The sequence below is a fragment of the Scyliorhinus canicula genome, chromosome 14, assembly GCF_902713615.1.
Source record: "Scyliorhinus canicula chromosome 14, sScyCan1.1, whole genome shotgun sequence".
NCBI lineage: Eukaryota > Metazoa > Chordata > Chondrichthyes > Carcharhiniformes > Scyliorhinidae > Scyliorhinus > Scyliorhinus canicula.
The window spans coordinates 3,759,217-3,778,710 of NC_052159.1; the positions used below are offsets into that span (position 1 = coordinate 3,759,217).

At 57.8% G+C, this 19,494-nt stretch overlaps 1 protein-coding gene across 1 annotated transcript in view; it reads right to left on the reverse strand.

Moving 5' to 3' along the window:
- The window catches only part of LOC119977202 (interferon-inducible GTPase 5-like), a 134,887-nt gene that overhangs the window by 21,457 nt on the left and 93,936 nt on the right, over window positions 1-19,494 (reverse strand). The window lies entirely within an intron of this gene.

Here is a 19,494-nt window from a genome sequence, read left to right on the forward strand (position 1 = left end):
TGGGATTATTCTGGATGGGATATTAAAGGGTGCGGGGAGTGAGGGGGAGAGTGGGATTATACTGGGTGGGACATTAAAGGGTGCGGGGAGTGAGGGGGAGAGTGGGATTAGACTGGGTGGGATATTAAAGGGTGTGGGGAGTGAAGGAGAGTGGGGTTAGACTGGGTGGGATATTAAAGGGTGTGGGGAGTGAGGGGGAGTGTGGGATTATTCTGGATGGGATATTAAAGGGTGAGGGGGAGAGTGGGATTAGACTGGATGGGATATTAGAGGAGGAGAGTGGGATTAGACTGGATGAGATATTAGAGGGGGAGAGTGGGATTAGACTGGATGGGATATTAGAGGAGGAGAGTGGGATTATTCTGGATGGGATATTAAAGGGTGAGGGGGAGAGTGGGATTAGACTGGATGGGATATTAGAGGAGGAGAGTGGGATTAGACTGGGTGGGATATTAGAGGAGGAGAGTGGGATTAGACTGGGTGGGATATTAGAGGAGGAGAGTGGGATTAGACTGGATGGGATATTAGAGGAGGAGAGTGGGATTGGACTGGGTGGGATATTAGTGGAGGAGAGTGGGATTAGACTGGGTGGGATATTAGTGGAGGAGAGTGGGATTAGACTGGGTGGGATATTAGAGGAGGAGAGTGGGATTAGACTGGGTGGGATATTAGAGGAGGAGAATGGGATTAGACTGGATGGGATATTAGAGGGGGAGAATGGGATTAGACTGGATGGGATATTAGAGGGGGAGAGTGGGATTAGACTAGGTGGGATATTAGAGGGTGTGAGGAGTGAGGGGGAGAGTGGGATTAGACTGGGTGGGATATTAAAGGGTGCGGGGAGTGTGGGATTAGACTGGGTGGGATATTAAAGGGTGCGGGGAGTGAGGGGGAAAGTGGGATTAGACTGGGTGGGATATTAAAGGGTGTGGGGAGTGAAGGGAGAGTGGGGTTAGACTGGGTGGGATATTAAAGGGTGTGGGGAGTGAGGGGGACAGTGGGATTATTCTGGATGGGATATTAAAGGGTGTGGGGAGTGAGGGGGAGAATGGGATTAGACTGGATGGGATATTAGAGGAGGAGAGTGGGATTAGACTGGATGGGATATTAAAGGGTGTGGGAAGTGAGGGGGAGAGTGGGATTAGACTGGATGGGATATTAGAGGAGGAGAGTGGGATTAGACTGGATGGGATATTAGTGGAGGAGAGTGGGATTAGACTGGGTGGGATATTAGTGGAAGGAGAGTGGGATTATACTGGGTGGGATATTAAAGGGTGCTGATCGCACTGTGTGTCATGCAGGTGGATTCAGATTGTTCTCCAGGCCGGGATGCTGTAACTAGATATTAGTTTGTAATGTTTATTTTGGGATGTGGCTGGATTTAATTCCTGATAGCTGAGGCTGTAATGTTGAGCAAAATACTCTCCACACGAAACGGAAAGAAAGTTGCTTATCTGAATAAGCAGTTCCCAGCACAGTGCGCTCACTCAGGCTGCAGCTGGGAGAGAATGGGGAAGTTCTGTAACTCGGCCCATCGCTCCCTCTCCTTCCCTCGGGCCCACAGGCTAACTTACTCACGGCTGACGCGAGTGCATAATCATGTGGCTCAGACCAAAATACAAAATCACTCAATAACACAGTGTGAGCAGCTCTTGGAGTGGACAACAGATAGAATGCAACAGCTCTTCAGAAACAGGAGGCAAGTGACAGAGCGAGAGGGAGTGACAGAGAGAGAGTGATAGAGAGAGTGATAGAGAGAGTGATAGAGAGAGGGATAGAGAGAGATAGAGAGAGAGAGTGACAGAGAGGGAGTGACAGAGAGAGAGTGAGAGAGAGAGTGACAGGGAGAGAGTAACAGGGATGTTTGGTTATGCTCTTGACGTAGCATAAACTGCTTCCTTGATGTGCACTCTGACAAAGGAAGGTTCAGACTTGGAGATAGCTTCAACACATTTATTAGACTGTTAACAATTCTCCTACTTGGATTCAACGCTCCTATTAATCCTGCTATAGCTACTCAGACTGACGAACCAGTCTGCTACAATCCACGTGGTGGGTGTGATGCGTTTCAAATCAACCCTGTCTGTACTCACTAAGTGTCTCCACTGGAAAGAGGAAGATCATGTGTGCTGTGTCCTTATATATGGTAAGAAGTCTGACAACACCAGGTTAAAGTCCAACAGGTTTGTTTCAAACACGAGCTTTCGGAGCACAACTCCTTCCTCAGGTGAATGGAGAGGTATGTTCCAGAAACATTTATATAGACAGAGAGTCAGCGATGCCGGACAATGCTTGGAATGCGAGCATTTGCAGGTAATCAAATCATTACAGATCTAGGGAGAGGGATAATCACAGGTTAAAGAGGTGTGAATTGTCCCAAGCCAGAACAGTTGGTAGGATTTTGCAAGTCCAGGCCAGATGGTGGGGAGTGGATGTAATGCGACATGAATCCCAGGTCCCTGTTGAGGCCTCACTCATGCGTGCGGAACTTAGCTATAATTTGCTCGGCAATTCTGCGTTGTCGCGTGTCCTGAAGACCGCCTTGGAGAACGCTTACCCGGAGTCAAAACGTTCAGGAATGCATTTGCTTGTGGAGAGGCTCGAGCGGATGAGGATTGCATTAACGTGGTGTCACCAGAGTCACCTGTAGTCTCACTGTGATTGTCGAGTGCCTCTGTACACACTAGCTGAGGTCTGTCACATTGCACATCTGCTATGGGGAGCGGGATGTCGTCGTCACTTGTCTCACACACAGTGGGTAGGGCCTCAGTGTCTTCTTGTCGTTCACTTGAGCTGGGTAGACTGTCAGAGTCTTCTTCTGGTGGCTCAAACAATGTGGGTGGACTGTCATAGTCACTTTGTTATTCACTGGAGCATGGTAGACCTGCATCGGCTGCTGCTGGTTGCTCAGAGGAGGTTGCTAGACCCTCATGGTCTTGTTCATGCAAGGACTGCGCTCTGGAGTCCTGCGTTCCTTCCATCGTGGAGTCTGTCCACAAGCTCGCTGTGGAGGCTTGTGTCACTCCCTCTGTGCAGCGTTCCCTGTGTGGAATCGTGCACTGGTCTCGCTGTGGAGACTGTCATCACTTCCTGTTCATGCAAGGACTGCGCTCTGGAGTCTTGCGTTGCTTCTATCGTGGAGTCTATCCACGAGATCGCTGTGGAGGCTTCTGTCACTGGAGTCACTTTCTGTGTGGAGACGTGCAGGTGTCTCGCTGTGGAGTCTTTCATCGCTTTCTGTGTGGAGGTTGGAACTCTTTGCGTTGCGTGGACCACTCTCTGTGTGGCAGCAGGCCGCTCTCTGTGTGGCAGCAGGCCGCTCTCTGTGTGGCCGCTCTCTGTGAGGCAGCAGGCCGCTCTCTGTGTGGCAGCAGGCCGCTCTCTGTGTGGCAGCAGGCCGCTCTCTGTGTGGCAGCAGGCCGCTCTCTGTGTGGCAGCAGGCCGCTCTCTGTGTGGCAGCAGGCCGCTCTCTGTGTGGCAGCAGGCCGCTCTCTGTGTGGCAGGAGGCCGCTCTCTGTGTGGCAGCAGGCCGCTCTCTGTGTGGCAGCAGCTCTCTGTGTGGCAGCAGGCCGCTGTCTGTGTGGCAGCAGGCCGCTCTCTGTGTGGCAGCAGGCCGCTGTCTGTGTGGCAGCAGGCCGCTCTCTGCGTGGCAGCAGGCCGCTCTCTGTGAGGCAGCAGGCCGCTCTCTGCGTGGCAGCAGGCCGCTCTCTGTGAGGCAGCAGGCCGCTCTCTGTGTGGCAGCAGGCCGCTCTCTGTGTGACAGCAGGCCGCTCTCTGTGGGGCAGCAGGCCGCTCTCTGCGTGGCAGCAGCTCTCTGTGTGGCAGCAGGCCGCTCTCTGTGAGGCAGCAGGCCGCTCTCTGTGTGGCAGCAGGCCGCTCTCTGTGTGGCAGCAGGCCGCTCTCTGTGTGGCAGCAGGCCGCTCTCTGTGTGGCAGCAGGCCGCTCTCTGTGTGGCAGCAGCTCTCTGTGTGGCAGCAGGCCGCTCTCTGTGTGGCAGCAGGCCGCTCTCTGTGTGGCATCAGGCCGCTCTCTGTGTGGCAGCAGGCCGCTGTCTGTGTGGCAGCAGGCTGCTCTCTGTGGGGCAGCAGGCCGCTCTCTGTGTGGCAGCAGGCCGCTCTCTGTGTGGCAGCAGGCCGCTCTCTGTGTGGCAGCAGGCCGCTCTCTGTGTGGCAGCAGCTCTCTGTGTGGCAGCAGCTCTCTGTGTGGCAGCAGGCCGCTCTCTGTGTGGCAGCAGCTCTCTGTGTGGCAGCAGGCCGCTCTCTGTGTGGCAGCAGGCCGCTCTCTGTGTGGCAGCAGGCTGCTCTCTGTGTGGCAGCAGGCCGCTCTCTGTGTGGCAGCAGCTCTCTGTGTGGCAGCAGGCCGCTCTCTGTGTGGCAGCAGCTCTCTGTGTGGCAGCAGGCCGCTCTCTGTGTGGTAGCAGCTCTCTGTGTGGCAGCAGGCCGCTGTCTGTGTGGCAGCAGGCCGCTCTCTGTGTGGCAGCAGGCCGCTCTCTGTGTGGCAGCAGGCCGCTCTCTGAGTGGCAGCAGGCCGCTCTCTGTGTGGCAGCAGGCCGCTCTCTGTGTGGCAGCAGGCCGCTCTCTGTGAGGCAGCAGGCCGCTCTCTGTGTGGCAGCAGGCCGCTCTCTGTGTGGCAGCAGCTCTCTGTGTGGCAGCAGCTCTCTGTGTGGCAGCAGGCCGCTCTCTGTGTGGCAGCAGCTCTCTGTGTGGCAGCAGGCCGCTCTCTGTGTGGCAGCAGGCCGCTCTCTGTGTGGCAGCAGGCCGCTCTCTGTGTGGCAGCAGGCTGCTCTCTGTGTGGCAGCAGCTCTCTGTGTGGCAGCAGGCCGCTCTCTGTGTGGCAGCAGGCAGCTCTCTGTGTGGCAGCAGGCCGCTCTCTGTGTGGCAGCAGGCCGCTCTCTGTGTCGCAGCAGGCCGCTCTCTGTGTGGCAGCAGGCCGCTCTCTGTGTGGCAGCAGGCCACTCTCTGTGTGGCAGCAGGCCGCTCTCTGTGTGGCAGCAGGCCGCTCTCTGTGTGGCAGCAGGCCGCTCTCTGTGTGGCAGCAGGCCGCTCTCTGTGTGGCAGCAGGCCGCTCTCTGTGTGGCAGCAGCTCTCTGTGTGGCAGCAGGCCGCTCTCTGTGTGGCAGCAGGCCGCTCTCTGTGTGGCAGCAGGCCGCTCTCTGTGTGGCAGCAGGCCGCTCTCTGTGAGGCAGCAGGCCGCTCTCTGTGTGGCAGCAGGCCGCTCTCTGTGTGGCAGCAGGCCGCTCTCTGTGTGGCAGCAGGCTGCTCTCTGTGTGGCAGCAGGCCGCTCTCTGTGTGGCAGCAGGCCGCTCTCTGTGTGGCAGCAGGCCGCTCTCTGTGTGGCAGCAGGCCGCTCTCTGTGTGGCAGCAGCTCTCTGCGTGGCAGCAGGCCGCTCTCTGTGTGGCAGCAGGCCGCTCTCTGTGTGGCAGCAGGCCGCTCTCTGTGTGGCAGCAGCTCTCTGTGTGGCAGCAGGCCGCTCTCTGTGAGGCAGCAGGCCGCTCTCTGTGTGGCAGCAGGCCGCTGTGTGTGGCAGCAGGCCGCTCTCTGTGAGGCAGCAGGCCGCTCTCTGTGTGGCAGCAGGCCGCTCTCTGTGTGGCAGCAGCTCTCTGTGTGGCAGCAGGCCGCTCTCTGTGTGGCAGCAGGCCGCTCTCTGTGTGGCAGCAGGCCGCTGTCTGTGCGGCAGCAGCTCTCTGTGTGGCAGCAGGCCGCTGTCTGTGCGGCAGCAGCTCTCTGTGTGGCAGCAGGCCGCTCTCTGTGTGGCAGCAGCTCTCTGTGTCGCAGCAGGCCGCTCTCTGTGTGGCAGCAGGCCGCTCTCTGTGTGGGAGCAGGCCGCTCTCTGTGTGGCAGCAGGCCGCTCTCTGTGTGGCAGCAGGCCGCTCTCTGTGTGGCAGCAGGCCGCTGTCTGTGGGGCAGCAGGCCGCTCTCTGTGTGGCAGCAGGCCGCTCTCTGTGTGGCAGCAGGCCGCTCTCTGTGTGGCAGCAGGCCGCTCTCTGTGTGGCAGCAGGCCGCTCTCTGTGTGGCAGCAGGCCGCTCTCTGTGTGGCAGCAGGCAGCTCTCTGTGTGGCAGCAGGCCGCTCTCTGTGTGGCAGCAGGCCGCTCTCTGTGTGGCAGCAGGCCGCTCTCTGTGTGGCAGCAGGCCGCTCTCTGTGTGGCAGCAGGCCGCTCTCTGTGTGGCAGCAGGCCGCTCTCTGTGTGGCAGCAGGCCGCTCTCTGTGTGGCACCAGGCCGCTCTCTGTGTGGCAGCAGGCCGCTCTCTGTGTGGCAGCAGGCAGCTCTCTGTGTGGCAGCAGGCCGCTCTCTGTGTGGCAGCAGGCCGCTCTCTGTGAGGCAGCAGGCCGCTCTCTGTGTGGCAGCAGGCCGCTCTCTGTGTGGCAGCAGGCCGCTGTCTGTGTGGCAGCAGGCCGCTCTCTGTGTGGCAGCAGGCCGCTCTCTGTGTGGCAGCAGGCCGCTCTCTGTGAGGCAGCAGGCCGCTCTCTGTGTGGCAGCAGCTCTCTGTCTGGCAGCAGGCCGCTCTCTGTGTGGCAGCAGCTCTCTGTGTGGCAGCAGCTCTCTGTGTGGCAGCAGGCCGCTCTCTGTGTGGCAGCAGGCCGCTGTCTGTGTGGCAGCAGGCCGCTGTCTGTGTGGCAGCAGCTCTCTGTGTGGCAGCAGCTCTCTGTGTGGCAGCAGCTCTCTGTGTGGCAGCAGGCCGCTCTCTGTGTGGCAGCAGCTCTCTGTGTGGCAGCAGGCCGCTCTCTGTGTGGCAGCAGGCCGCTGTCTGTGTGGCAGCAGGCCGCTGTCTGTGTGGCAGCAGCTCTCTGTGTGGCAGCAGCTCTCTGTGAGGCAGCAGGCCGCTCTCTGTGTGGCAGCAGGCCGCTGTCTGTGTGGCAGCAGGCCACTCTCTGTGTGGCAGCAGGCCACTCTCTGTGTGGCAGCAGGCCGCTCTCTGTGTGGCAGCAGGCCGCTCTCTGTGTGGCAGCAGCCCGCTCTCTGTGTGGCAGCAGGTCGCTCTCTGTGTGGCAGCAGCTCTCTGTGTGGCAGCAGGCCGCTCTCTGTGTGGCAGCAGGCCGCTCTCTGTGTGGCAGCAGCTCTCTGTGTGGCAGCAGGCAGCTCTCTGTGTGGCAGCAGGCCGCTCTGTGTGGCAGCAGGCCGCTCTCTGTGTGGCAGCAGGCCGCTCTCTGTGTGGCAGCAGGCCGCTCTCTGTGTGGCAGCAGGCCGCTCTCTGTGTGGCAGCAGGCCGCTCTCTGTGTGGCAGCAGGCCGCTCTCTGTGTGGCAGCAGGCCGCTCTCTGTGTGGCAGCAGGTCGCTCTCTGTGTGGCAGCAGGCCGCTCTGTGTGGCAGCAGGTCGCTCTCTGTGTGGCAGCAGGCCGCTCTCTGTGTGGCAGCAGGCCGCTCTCTGTGTGGCAGCAGGCCGCTCTCTGTGTGGCAGCAGGCCGCTCTCTGTGTGGCAGCAGGCCGCTCTCTGTGTGGCAGCAGGCCGCTCTCTGTGTGGCAGCAGGCCGCTCTCTGTGTGGCAGCAGGCCGCTCTCTGTGTGGCAGCAGGCCGCTCTCTGTGTGGCAGCAGGCTGCTCTCTGTGGGGCAGCAGGCCGCTCTCTGTGTGGCAGCAGGCTGCTCTCTGTGTGGCAGCAGCTCTCTGTGGGGCAGCAGGCCGCTCTCTGTGAGGCAGCAGGCCGCTCTCTGTGTGGCAGCAGGCTGCTCTCTGTGTGGCAGCAGGCCGCTCTCTGTGTGGCAGCAGGCCGCTCTCTGTGGGGCAGCAGGCCGCTCTCTGTGTGGCAGCAGGCCGCTCTCTGTGTGGCAGCAGGCCGCTCTCTGTGTGGCAGCAGGCCGCTCTCTGTGTGGCAGCAGGCCGCTGTCTGTGTGGCAGCAGGCCGCTCTCTGTGTGGCAGCAGGCAGCTCTCTGTGTGGCAGCAGGCCGCTCTCTGTGTGGCAGCAGGCCGCTCTCTGTGTGGCAGCAGGCCGCTGTCTGTGTGGCAGCAGGCCGCTCTCTGTCTCTTGGCGTCAGTCCGCAGCATAATCCGGCACTCACGATTCAGATATCATATATGCTGGGCTGAGGATTCCCCAACCTAAAGAACTCATCGTCGGGGTCTTCAATGTACAACACTTATAGTTACGGTTCGGATTTGGTACTGGGATAGCCATCTCCCAAAATGAAATCTTTGTATCTTTGAGTCGTTGTCTACAAAAAACATATCATCTTCTAGCGCTGTGCTTCCTGCATGTTGCAGGGTTCTGCGGAGCTTACTGCATGTTGCAGGGTTCTGCGGTGCTTACTGCATGTTGCAGGGTTCTGCGGTGCTTACTGCATGTTGCAGGGTTCTGCGGTGCTTACTGCATGTTGCAGGGTTTTGCGGTGCTTACTGCATGTTGCAGGGTTCTGCGGTGCTTACTGCATGTTGCAGGGTTCTGCGGAGCTTACTGCATGTTGCAGGGTTCTGCGGTGCTTACTGCATGTTGCAGGGTTCTGCGGAGGTTACTGCATGTTGCAGGGTTCTGCGGAGGTTACTGCATGTTGCAGGGTTCTGCGCAGGTTACTGCATGTTGCAGGGTTCTGCGGTGCTTACTGCATGTTGCAGGGTTCTGCGGTGCTTACTGCATGTTGCAGGGTTCTGCGGAGGTTACTGCATGTTGCAGGGTTCTGCGGAGGTTACTGCATTTTGCAGGGTTCTGCGGAGGTTACTGCATGTTGCAGGGTTCTGCGCAGGTTACTGCATGTTGCAGGGTTCTGCGCAGGTTACTGCATGTTGCAGGGTTCTGCGCAGGTTACTGCATGTTGCAGGGTTCTGCGCAGGTTACTGCATGTTGCAGGGTTCTGCGCAGGTTACTGCATGTTGCAGGGTTCTGCGGAGGTTACTTTCAGATATTGGTCGAATTTCAGACATTGTGCTGTCGTTCCAGGTGAAAGAATCTTGATTTGAGACTTAGAACATAGAACATAGAACATTACAGCGCAGTACGGGCCCTTCGGCCCTCGATGTTGCGCCGACCTGTGAAACCATCTGAAGCCTATCTGACCTTCACTATTCCATTTTCATCCATATGTCTATCCAGCGACCACTTAAATGCCCTTAAAGTTGGCGAGTCTACTACTGTTGCAGGCAGGGCGTTCCACACCCCTACTACTCTCTGAGTAAAGAAACTGCCTCTGACATCTGTCCTATATCTACCACCCCTCAATTTAAAGCTATGTCCCCTCGTGTTGGTCATCACCATCCGAGGAAAAAGACTCTCACTGTCCACCCTATCTAACCCTCTGACTATCTTATATGTCTCTATTAAGTCACCTCTCAGCCTTCTCCTCTCTAACGAAAACAACCTCAATTCCCTGAGCCTTTCCTCGTAAGACCTTCCCTCCATACCAGGCAACATCCTAGTAAATCTCCTCTGAACCCTTTCCAAAGCTTCCACATCCTTCCTATAATGTGGTGACCAGAACTGCACGCAGTACTCCAGGAGCGGCCGCACCAGAGTTATGTACAGCTGCAGCATGACCTCGTGGCTCCGAAACTCAATCCCCCTACTGATAAAGGCTAGCACACCATATGCCTTCTTAACAGCCCTATTAACCTGGGTGGCAACTTTCAGGGATTTATGTATCTGGATGCCGAGATCTCTCTGTTCATCTACACTACCAAGAATCTTGCCATTAGCCTAGTACTCTGCATTCCTGTTACTCCTTCCAAAGTGAATCACCTCACACTTTTCCGCATTAAACTCCATCTGCCACCTCTCAGCCCAGCTCTGCAGCTTATCTATGTCCCTCTGTAACCTATAACATCCTTCAGCACTATCCACAACTCCACCGACCTTCGTGTCATCTGCCAATTTTCTAACCCATCCTTCTACACCCTCTTCCAGGTCATTTATAAAAATGACAAACAGCAGTGGCCCCAAAGCAGATCCTTGCGGTACACCACTAGTAACTGAACTCCAGGATGGACATTTGCCATCAACCACCACCCTCTGTCTTCTTTCAGCTAGCCAATTACTGATCCAAACCGCTAAATCGCCTTCAATCCCATACTTCCTGTATTTTCTGCAATAACCTACCGTGGGGAACCTTATCAAACGCCTTACTGAAATCCATATACACCACATCAACCGCTTTACCCTCATCCACCTGTTTGGTCACCTTCTCAAAAAACTCAATAAGGTTTGTGAGGCATGACCTACCCTTCACAAAACCGTGTTGAGTATCGCTAATCAACTTGTTATTTTCAAGATGATTATAAACCCTATCTCTTATAACCTTTTCCAACATTTTACCCACAACAGAAGTAAGGCTCACAGGTCTATAATTACCAGGGTTGTCTCTACTCCCCTTCTTGAACAAGGGGACAACATTTGCTATCCTCCAGTCTTCCGGCACTATTCCTGTCGACAAAGACAACATAAAGATCAAGGACAAAGGCTCTGCAATCTCCTCCCTGGCTTCCCAGAGAATCCTAGGATAAATCCCATCTGGCCTTGGGGCCTTGTTCGCACAGAACGGGAATGTCCGTTTGCGAATGCGGACTTTCCCGTTCTGTGCGCTTGTCGTGCAATTGCGCATGTGCGGCGCCTTTTCCAAGATGGCTGCAAATCAAAACTGCCGTTTTCTGCAGGCCTACCTTTGCCTCATGGTGAGTTTTGGCGCCTCTTTTACTGTTTTTTCTTGTATGTTTCTCGCAGAATTCTTGGAATTTGTCCAGGACTGCCTGGAAGTCGCTCTTGTTTTGCCCCTTTGAGTATTTGATGGTCTCGAAGGTTTCTGCTGCTTTTTTACACACGATGGTAAGTAGAAGCTTTATGTTCTCTGCCTCCGCCACGCCATCTAGGTCGGACGCTACCAGGTAGATCTCGAATCTCTGCCTGAACGCATGCCAGTTTTCACTGAGATTGCCTTGATACCTGAGCTGCTGTGGAACCGGAATCCCGAACATCATCTTACCTGGCTGCTGTTGCTGGTTGTCACTGTTTGCTGAGTTGTAACTATATGGATTTAAACAGTCACTCTCTGGTACCATGTTTTGTTATGCTCTTGATGTAGCATAAACTGCTTCCTTGATGTGCACTCTGACAAAGGAAGGTTCAGACTTGGAGATAGCTTTAACGCATTTATTAAACTGTTAACAATTCTCCTACTTGGATTCGACTCTCCTGTTAATCCTGCTATAGCTACTCAGACTAACTAACCAGTCTGCTACAATCCACGTGGTGGGTGTGATGTGTTTCAATCAACCCTGTGTACTCACTAAGTGTCTCCACTGGAAAGAGGAAGATCATGTGTGCTGTGTCCTTTTATATGGGTAGTCCCCTTGTGGTAGTGTCACCTCTGGATGTGTCTTGAATGCCCATTGGTCGTGTCCTATCTTACTGACCTATTGGTTGAATGTCTGTGTGTCATGATGTCTCTGGTGCTCCCTCTAGTGTTTATCTAGGTGTAGTGTATGTACATTAACCCCTTGTGTATTTACAGTGATGCATATCACCACAAGGGAGGGAGCGACTGAGAGAGAGTGACAGAGAGAGTGACAGAGAGAGTGACAGAGAGAGTGACAGAGAGAGTGACAGAGAGAGTGACAGAGAGAGTGACAGAGAGAGTGACAGAGAGAGTGACAGAGAGAGAGACAGAGAGAGTGAAGAGGGTGACAGAGAGAGAGTGACAGAGAGAGAGAGTGACAGAGAGAGAGTGACAGAGAGAGAGTGACAGAGAGAGAGTGACAGAGAGAGAGTGACAGAGAGAGAGAGTGACAGAGAGAATGACAGAGAGTGACAAAGAGAGAGAGTGACAAAGAGAGAGAGTGACAAAGAGAGAGAGTGACAAAGAGAGAGAGTGACAGTGAGAGAGTGACAGTGAGAGAGTGACAGTGAGAGAGTGACAGTGAGAGAGTGACAGTGAGAGAGTGACAGTGAGAGAGTGACAGTGAGAGAGTGACAGTGAGAGAGTGACAGTGAGAGAGTGACAGTGAGAGAGTGACAGTGAGAGAGTGACAGTGAGAGAGTGACAGTGAGAGAGTGACAGTGAGAGAGTGACAGTGAGAGAGTGACAGTGAGAGAGTGACAGTGAGAGAGTGACAGTGAGAGAGTGACAGTGAGAGATTGATAGTGAGAGTGACAGAGAGAGAGAGTGACAGAGCGCGAGACTGAGGGCGAGCGACGGAGAGGGCGAGCGACGGAGAGGGCGAGCGACGGAGAGGGCGAGCGACGGAGAGGGCGAGCGACGGAGAGGGCGAGCGACAGAGGAGCTGAAGCCAATGCCCTGAAGGAGGTCTCTCTACTCAAGGCCTCCTCCACCCTGCGTACACTGACCCTCATTTTCTGACCATCACAATATTGGCAGCCCAGAAATAACTCTGAAAATTAGGGATTGCCAGGCCCCACTTAGTCTCCCTCTCTCCAGACAAACTCTTTTCATACGGCGAACCCACCCACCCACACAAAACTCAGAATAAGCCTATTGATCGTTCTGAAAAAGCTTTGGGCAGAAAGATTGGGAGATTCTAGAATACAGAAAGGAACCTGGGCAGGATCATCATTTTTATTGTCTGAACTCTCCCGGGAAGAGCCAGCGGAAGTCTGTCCCATCTTTTAAACTCCTCTTTCATCCCCTCCACTAAACCTGCCAGGATGTGGAGATGCCGGCATTGGGCTGGGGTGGGCACAGTAAGGAGTCTTCCAACACCAGGTTAAAGTCCAACAGGTTTGTTTGGAGTCATTAGCTTTCGGAGGACTGCTCCTTCCTCAGGTGAATGAAGAGGTGGGTTCCAGAAACACCTATATAGACAAAGTCAAAGATGCATTACGATACTTTGAATGCGAGTCTTTGCAGATAATTAAGTCTTTACAGGTCCAGATGGAGCGACTGGAGAGAGGGATAATCCCAGGTTAAAGAGGTGTGAATTGTCTCAAGCCAGGACAGTTAGTAGGATTTCGCAAGCCCAGGCCAGATGGTGGAGGGCTGAATGTAATGCAACATGAATCCAAGATCCCGGTTGAGGCTGCACTCATGTGCGCAGAACTTGGCTATAAGCTTCTGCTCGGTGATTCTGCTTTGTCGTGCGTCCTGAAGGCCGCCATGGAGAACGCTTACCCGGAGATCAGAGGCTGAATGCCCTTGACTGCTGAAGTGTTCCCCGACTGGAAGGGAACATCCTTGCTTGGCGATTGTCACGTGCTGTCCATTCATCCGTTATCGCAGCGTCTGCACGGACTCGCCAATGTACCACGCTTCCCACAGAAACTGATAGCCAATTCCCAGATGCTTGAAGAGCCATCGCCAATGGCTTAATCGCAGGGCAAAGAGCGGAGGAGAGGGTGGGTGCCCTGTCTTGTCCCACGCTGCAAGGTGAAGTACTCAGTGTTAACCGTGTCAGTGGTGATGCTTGCTTTCAGGGCTGTATACCACAGTCTAACCCAGTCCACAAATCCCTATCCGAACCCATACCGCTCCCAAATGTCAAATAGGTACACCCGTTCCACACAGTCAAATGCTTTCTCGGCATCCATTTGACACCACAACCTCCATCTCGCCTCCTCCTGCGGGCATCATGATTACACCCAATAACCTCGGTATATTGGTTGCTAACAACCCGGTTTGGCCCTATCCAACCACATCCGACACACATCCCTCAATACATGTAGCCAAGATCGTAGCCAGGAGTTTCCCATCCACATTCAGCAGTGAAATCGGACAATAAAATCCACATTGTTCCGGATCTTTGCCCTTTTTTTGGACGAGGAAAATGAAAGCCAACGTTGGCGGGGGGTGAGGAGCACACCTCCCCCCAATGCTTCATTGTACGCCACACCATTAACGGACCCAGCAATGCGCCAGAGCATTGTGAAATTTGGTTGGGAACCTGTTCGGATCCTGGGCCTTCCCTGATTGCATCAATCTCACACACTCCAGCACCTCACACACTCCAGCACCTCACACACCCCAGCACCTCACACACCCCAGCACCTCACACACCCCAGCACCTCACACACCCCAGCACCTCACACACCCCAGCACCTCACACACCCCAGCACCTCACACACCCCAGCACCTCACACAGCCCAGACCCTCACACACCCCAGCACCTCACACACCCCAGCACCTCACACACCCCAGCACCTCACACACCCCAGCACCTCGCACACCCCAGCACCTCACACACCCCAGCACCTCACACACCCCAGCCCAGACCCCAGCACCTCACACACCCCAGCACCTCGCACACACCAGCACCTCACACACCCCAGCACCTCACACACCCCAGCACCTCGCACACCCCAGCTCCTCACACACCCCAGCACCTCACACAACCCAGAACCTCACACATCCCAGCACCTCGCACACCCCAGCACCTCACACAGCCCAGCACCTCACACAGCCCAGCACCTCACACAGCCCAGCACCTCACACAGCCCAGCACCTCACACAGCCCAGACCCTCACACACCCCAGACCCTCACACACCCCAGCACCTCACACACCCCAGACCCTCACACACCCCAGCACCTCACACACCCCAGCACCTCGCACACCCCAGCACCTCCCACACCCCAGACCCTCACACACCCCAGCACCTCGCACACCCCAGCACCTCGCACACCCCAGCACCTCGCACACCCCAGCACCTCGCACACCCCCGCACCTCACACACCCCAGCCCATACCCCAGCACCTCACACACCCCAGCACCTCACACACCCCGGCACCTCACACACCCCGGCACCTCACACACCCCGGCACCTCACACACCCCGGCACCTCACACACCCCGGCACCTCACACACCCCAGCACCTCACACACCCCAGCACCTCACACACCCCAGCACCTCACACACCCCAGCACCTCACACACCCCAGCACCTCACACACCCCAGCACCTCGCACACCCGAGCCCCTCACACACCCCAGCCCAGACCCCAGCCCAGACCCCAGCACCTCACACACCCCAGCACCTCACACACCCCAGCACCTCACACACCCCAGCACCTCACACACCCCAGCACCTCGCACACCCCAGCCCCTCACACACCCCAGCACCTCGCACACCCCAGCACCTCGCACACCCCAGCACCTCGCACACCCCAGCACCTCGCACACCCCAGACCCTCACACAGCCCAGCACCTCACACAGCCCAGCACCTCACACACCCCAGACCCTCGCACACCCCAGCACCTCACACACCCCAGACCCTCACACACCCCAGCACCTCGCACACCCCAGCACCTCGCACACCCCAGCACCTCGCACACCCCAGCACCTCACACACCCCAGCCCACACCCCAGACCCTCATACACCCCAGCACCTCACACACCCCAGCACCTCGCACACCCCAGCACCTCGCACACCCCAGCACCTCGCACACCCCAGCCCCTCACACACCCCAGCACCTCGCACACCCCAGCACCTCGCACACCCCCAGCACCTCGCACACCCCAGCACCTCGCACACCCCAGCACCTCACACACCCCAGCACCTCGCACACCCCAGCACCTCGCACACCCCAGCACCTCGCACACCCCAGCCCAGACCCCAGCACCTCACACACCCCAGCACCTCGCACAGCCCAGCACCTCACACACCCCAGCACCTCACACACCCCAGCACCTCACACACCCCAGCACCTCGCACACCCCAGCACCTCACACACCCCAGCCCAGACCCCAGCACCTCACACACCCCAGCACCTTGCACACCCCAGCACCTCGCACACCCCAGCACCTCACACACCCCAGCACCTCACACACCCCAGCCCATACCCCAGCATCTCGCACACCCCAGCACCTCGCACACCCCAGCACCTCACACACCCCAGCACCTCACACACCCCAGCACCTCGCACACCCCAGCACCTCACACACCCCAGACCCTCACACACCCCAGCACCTCATACACCCCAGCACCTCGCACAGCCCAGCACCTCACACAGCCCAGCACCTCACACACCCCAGCACCTCACACACCCCAGACCCTCACACACCCCAGCACCTCACGCACCCCAGCACCTCACACAGCCCAGCACCTCACACACCCCAGCACCTCACACACCCCAGCACCTCACACACCCCAGACCCTCACACACCCCAGCACCTCGCACACCCCAGCACCTCGCACACCCCAGCACCTCGCACACCCCAGCACCTCACACACCCCAGCCCACACCCCAGACCCTCATACACCCCAGCACCTCACACACCCCAGCACCTCGCACACCCCAGCACCTCGCACACCCCAGCACCTCGCACACCCCAGCCCCTCACACACCCCAGCACCTCGCACACCCCAGCACCTCGCACACCCCAGCACCTCGCACACCCCAGCACCTCGCACACCCCAGCACCTCGCACACCCCAGCACCTCGCACACCCCAGCACCTCGCACACCCCAGCACCTCGCACACCCCAGCACCTCGCACACCCCAGCACCTCACACACCCCAGCACCTCGCACACCCCAGCACCTCGCACACCCCAGCACCTCGCACACCCCAGCACCTCGCACACCCCAGCCCAGACCCCAGCACCTCACACACCCCAGCACCTCGCACAGCCCAGCACCTCACACACCCCAGCACCTCACACACCCCAGCACCTCACACACCCCAGCACCTCCCACACCCCAGCACCTCGCACACCCCAGCACCTCACACACCCCAGCCCAGACCCCAGCACCTCACACACCCCAGCACCTTGCACACCCCAGCACCTCGCACAGCCCAGCACCTCACACACCCCAGCACCTCACACACCCCAGCCCATACCCCAGCATCTCGCACACCCCAGCACCTCGCACACCCCAGCACCTCACACACCCCAGCACCTCACACACCCCAGCACCTCGCACACCCCAGCACCTCACACACCCCAGACCCTCACACACCCCAGCACCTCATACACCCCAGCACCTCGCACAGCCCAGCACCTCACACAGCCCAGCACCTCACACAGCCCAGCACCTCACACACCCCAGCACCTCACACACCCCAGACCCTCACACACCCCAGCACCTCACGCACCCCAGCCCACACCCCAGCACCTCACACACCCCAGCACCTCACACACCCCAGCACCTCACACACCCCAGCACCTCACACACCCCAGCACCTCGCACACCCCAGCACCTCGCACACCCCAGCCCATACCCCAGCACCTCGCACACCCCAGCACCTCGCACAGCCCAGCACCTCACACACCCCAGCACCTCGCACACCCCAGCACCTCACACACCCCAGCACCTCACACACCCCAGCACCTCACACACCCCAGACCCTCACACACCCCAGCACCTCGCACAGCCCAGCACCTCACACACACCAGCACCTCGCACACCCCAGCACCTCACACACCCCAGCACCTCACACACCCCAGCACCGCACGCACCCCAGCACCTCCCCCAAACCTACTGTGGCCCCGAACTCCTCCAACCTCGCCTGATCCACCCTCGGAAACTCCAACTCATCTGAGAATCTTCCTCTCAGTTCATCACAGGGGCTGGTTTAGCACAGTGGACTAAACAGCTGGTTTGTAATGCAGAACAATGCCAGCAGCGCGGGTTCAATTCCCGTACCAGTCTCCTCGAACAGGTGCCGGAATGTGGCGACTAGGGGCTTTTCACAGTAACTTCATTTGAAGCCTAATTGTGACAATATGTGATTATTATTTGATCCCCTGACGATGGTTCCGTTTGGTATGGTCTCTGATAGGAGGACTGAAAAATGTTATTAATGCCGGCCGGGTCCCCCCCCGACTCGCCAGCTTCCCCACCTCCCCAGCAGCATCCACCAGCCCTCCCCCCACAATGATACACAAACCTCCCAGCTCTGCGCAGCTGCCCTATCTGAGGTGACCCAATTAAACTCCATCTGGAGCCCCTGCCACTCCCTCAACAGTCCCTCATCGTGTGATTCCAGGTAACTACCATCACAATTGCCTCCACCAATTTTGTTTCCTCCTCTCGCTCCAGCCTTTGTCGACTTAAGCCCCCCCCTCCCTAACCACAGCTCTCAGTGCCTCCCACACAGCACCCCAGCAGAGAGAACCCCTGTGTTATTCTGATCCACAGAGTTGTGAATGACCCCTTCCAACCTCTCACCACCCCCTTGTCAACAGGCCGACCACAGTCCAGTCTCCACTGGGGTCTGCAAGGTGGCGGCAATTCCACCCGCAGGAGCACCCAGTCACCCCATCACCGAGCACCCCACCCCCAACCCCTCCCCCATCCTCAACCCATCCCCAATCGCCAGCCCCACCCCCAATCGCCAGCCCCACCCCCATCGCCAGCCCCATCCCCTCCCCCACCCCCATCCCCCACCCCCATCCTCAACCCCATGCCCAATCGTCACCCCCACCCCCAATCGCCAGCCCCACCCCAATCGCCAGCCCCACCCCCACCCCATCCCCTCCCCCCTTCCCCACCCCAACCCCTCCCCCATCCCCAACCCCTCCCCATCCCCACCCCCACCCCCAACCCCTCCCCCATCCCCATCGCCAGCCCCACCCCCAACCCCTCCCCATCCCCATCCCCTCCCCCAACCCCTCCCCATCCCCAACCCCTCCCCCATCCCCACCCAATCCCAACCCCTCCCCCTCCCCATCCCCAACCCCACCCCCATCCCCAACCCCACCCCATCTCCACCCCCATCCCCAACCCCTCCCCATCCCCACCCCATCCCCAATCGCCAGCCCCACCCCATTGCCAGCCCCATCCACCCCCCCCCACCCCATCCCCACTCCCGCCATACCACTGCGGAGCCCCCAAACCACCCACCCACCCACCAACACACATCTACCCCTCGCATCAGCAATGAACCTCTCCATTGTAAAAGTCACCCTCTTATGAACACAGCCAACCCCTCTCACCTTCATATCCAGTCCAGAGTGGTAGACCTATCCAACCCACTCCCTTCTCAGTCTCACCTGGTCCGCCACCTTTACCTGAGTCTCCTGGGGAAACATCAAGTCCGTCCCCAGATTCCCCAGATGAGCAAATATGCGTGACCTTTTACCTCGACTGTTCAGCCCCCCCCGCCCAAATAATCAGCCATATTTGTGATTGAGCCATACGCCCAGTGGTCACGTCACGCCCCCGGGGGCTCCCGTGAGGTATCCACTGCCACCAAACTCTATATCTCAGTGCTCTAACATTACTCAAACCATCAGCTTCCCTCATCCCATTGTCCCCCTCGGCACACCCCACGGTAGCATTGTGGTTAGCACAATCGCTTCACAGCTCCAAGGTCCCAGGTTCGATTCCCGGCTTGGGTCACTGTCTGTGCGGAGTCTGCACATTCTCCCCGTGTGTGCGTGGGTTTCCTCCGGGTGCTCCGGTTTCCTCCCACAGTCCAAAGATGTGCAGGTTAGGTGGATTGGCCGTGCTAAATTGCCCGTAGTGTCCAAAATTGCCCTTAGTGTTGGGTGGGGTTACTGGGCTATGGGGATGTGGTGGAGGTGTAGATCTTGGGTAGGGTGCTCTTTCCAGAAGCCGGTGCAGACTTGATGGGCCGAATGGCCTCCTTCTGCACTGTAAATTCTATGATCACCCCATTCCCCT